The sequence below is a fragment of the Crocuta crocuta genome, unplaced genomic scaffold (genome assembly GCF_008692635.1).
Source record: "Crocuta crocuta isolate KB4526 unplaced genomic scaffold, BGI_CrCroc_1.0 scaffold154, whole genome shotgun sequence".
Lineage (NCBI taxonomy): Eukaryota > Metazoa > Chordata > Mammalia > Carnivora > Hyaenidae > Crocuta > Crocuta crocuta.
In genome coordinates, this window is record NW_027530545.1 from 15,591,358 (window position 1) to 15,594,869 (window position 3,512).

General features: G+C 32.2%; 1 non-coding gene across 1 annotated transcript; it reads left to right on the forward strand.

The window, feature by feature from the left end:
• The first annotated feature begins 3,239 nt into the window (after window positions 1-3,239).
• LOC144234521 (small nucleolar RNA SNORD38) lies at window positions 3,240-3,308 on the forward strand. The gene has a single exon (XR_013336001.1). It is a non-coding gene; the product is annotated as a small nucleolar RNA SNORD38 (small nucleolar RNA).
• Window positions 3,309-3,512: the final 204 nt, after the last annotated feature.

Sequence of the window (3,512 nt, forward strand, 5' to 3'; positions counted from 1 at the left end):
AGGTCATGATCTCATGGTTGTGAGTTTGAGCCCCACGTCAGGCTCTGCCCTGGCAGTGCTTAAGATTCTCTCACTCCCCCTCTCTTTGCCCATTATCTCTCTCAAAATAAGCAAATAAAAACTTGTTTATAGTTTATCTATCTCAAAATAAATAAAAACTTAAAGAAAAAGATCGTTTACCAAATAATAACAAAAGTTTTATTCATATACTGAAAAAAAAGCCTTTTTAAAAAATCCTATGAAATATCTAGAAATAAATGTATGAGGACAATATATACAGTTCAGTTTGGGGTCATTTCATAGTCAGCCCAGAAAGTTTCATTAATGTAAATATGATAATTCCCTTTAATTTAATATATATAAATTTTATGCAATTCTAATCAGTGTTCCAAATTAAATTCAGTAAAAGGTAAGTAATTGTGGCTTTTTGTGTCTGGCTTCTTTCACTTAGCATAATGAACACTTTGTATTTCTAGTGTTAAGTGTGTTAGGTGTTTATGAAATAAACCAGACAATGGTCTATTTTGGTGAATGTTCCAGGTAAGCTTGAGAAAAATATATATTCTGGGTGGAGTATTCTATGAAAATGTCAATCAGATAAGTTGATTGGTAGTACTCTTCAAGTCATCTATATCCAGATCTTCCTGCTTGATCTATCATCTATTGATACAGGGTTGCTGAGATCTCTAACTACAGTGAATTTGACTGTTTTTTCAATTGTATGTATCAGTTTTTGCCACATGTATTTTGACATTTTTGCTGAGTGCATAACCCTTAGGACTGTTATATTCCAAGAGATTTGATCCCTTTATCATGATATAATGTCCCTTTTTATCTTTGGTAATCTCGTTTGTTCTGAAGGCTACCTGGACTAAAATTAATGTAGCTATACCAGCTTTTTCTTGATTATTATCATCATGATATATCTTTCTTCATCCATTTACTTTTCTTTTTTTANATAGTTCATGGTATTTGTTGCATCTCTCTACTCCAGGAGATGGTCTGAAATTGAATTTCTGTATTTCCTAGAGCACCGTACTTTGCACACAATAGGCATTTAAAATATAGTTTAAAAATTGAATAGAAGCTAAAGACAAAAATTAACACTTTGTTTTCCACATAGGTAAAATATATTGCAAAATGTAAAATAATTAGCATCTTTTTTTAATCCCCAACTTTCCTACCATTAGTATGAAGGAAACAATTTAAGGACTGATTAGCCTGATTTTCAGAAATCCCTAATAAGTTCCCCTCATTTTGGTTCCACAGTGCTCAGTTCAGTAATGACTTAGAGATCCCACTGTTTTGTCCTGAACGGTTGAAACTGATGAAAATTTTACTCATATCAGTTTCATTGTGATCTAACTTCTAATCCTCTTAAGCACTTGTGGAACTCAGAGATGGATGAAGTAGCCTACGCCTGGCTGTGGTCCTTGTCACTGACTCAGAAAGTGTATGTGCCAAAGGCTTTGACTTCACTAAAAAATCACCATTATTCTTCCAGAAGGTATAAAATAGCCCTCAGGCAGTCACCTGTTATCATCTGCATCATGTGTCTACTGAGATACTAGAACAAGAACAGTTCAACATATGAATTTTGGAGGGACACAAACATTCAGCCCATAACATAGATGAAACCTTATTTCAAAATTCGATTAGAAGTGGTATTTTATGCCTGCCAACTTTTCTTTCCTAGATATCTTTTCTTAAGAGTACATAAATTTAACAAGTTCTAATACATAAAAAATCTAATTCTTTATCTCTAAATCTTATACATAGACTCTCGTCTCTCAGTATCAAAATAAATCTGCATTACCATCTTCTTCAGAATCACCAAAGATGCTTGTTAAAATGTAGAGTTTCTGCCTAACTCTGACCCAAGATCAGAACAGATGAGAATGAATCATAATCCCCACCCCAAAAAGCATTTTCACCTAATTCTCCAGAATCAAGCAGTTGATTCTTTCTTACACTTAATTTTGTAAAGCACAAACTAAAGTTTAGAAATAAGTACAATCAGGGGCACCTGGATGACGCAGTCAGTTAAGCATCCGACTTGGCTTCTGGTCAAGTAATGATCTCATGGCTTTGTGGGTTCACACCCCACACTGGGCAGTGTGGAGCCTGCTTGAGATATTCTCTTTCCCTTTTTCTCCACCCATCGCCCACTCACGCTGTCTCTCTCTCAAAATAAATAAATAAACAAACTTAAAAACAAAGAGAAAACAATTAAAACAATGTTTAGAATATCATAACTTTTATCAATACTATATTTTTATATTTCCACTTAATTTAATTCTAATGTTTTTCAATCCTTTCATACATGTATCAATCCTCACAAATCTCTAGCAGCCCTGACTTCCAAGATGAGATGACTTCCAAGACTCGGAAGATGACTTCCAAGACTTACTCCAGGCTTCACTGGATTCCATGAAAATTGGTATTAATCAAAACAGAAAGTTTAAAACTATGTGAAAAAAGATTAGCCTTCAAAAAGTCTATTTGAAATAGACTGAACACTCACTACCATTTTCCCAGGGATTGCACTTTCTCTATGTCTCACAGTAAAACTGAGTATCGACAATATTTTGAAAACACTCAATTGCAGAGCATAATATGTACATTTTTATATTTGGGCTAGAGAGTTACCTACCATAGTTAGCTGGGATCATGTTCTTTTTTCTAAACTTATGCTTTCCAAAATAATTAGCATCCTTTGTTCGGTAAAAGAAGCAAGAATCATAGAATTACAAAGATACAATGGATTTGAGGGGACATTCCAGATTTTTCAAAATTTCTATAAAATTCAATACAATTACTTATCGAGTATCTTTACTCTTTAGGTGTCCTATGAAATTATTGATTCTCTTAAAATTAGAAGAAAAATTACTTTTCTCCAGTTATGTTTTGTTTTTCATATGAAAAATATACTGGCATTTTAATATATTTCATGAACTGTTTTCCCTAAAGGGATACATTTGATCCCAACTTCAATCATATTACTCAAATATATATATAGCATGTTCACAAAGTGAGTGATGAAAGAAAATAAACAGTGAAAGAGTTTCAACTTATGAATATGGAAATTATATTACATATGTTTTATGCAAATTGAGGGTCAAAACATGAAAAAATAAATTATATAATAATATCTATTACATTCATGCTGTACCTTGCTCACCAATGCTTTATCATTATCATTTAATTTTATTAGCCATGTTATTTAAAATACATCTTTGTCTCAGTGATAAAAAGTTTGTCCAGTTCTGCTACTGACTTTAAGTGATGATAAAGTATATCTGAGGAGACACTGGGGGAAAAAAAAGAAAAAAATAAATAAAATACATCTTTGGCCAAAAATGTGCCTAATTCTGTTCTTCACTATTGCCTGCCTGTCAGATTTTATTAGGTTGCAGAAATTATGCTTTCCCTAATATAATCACTTTAATTTTTTAATTAAAAAACATTTCTTAAAAAATTAAAAAATTTACATCCATTTTGGTTCCCTACTA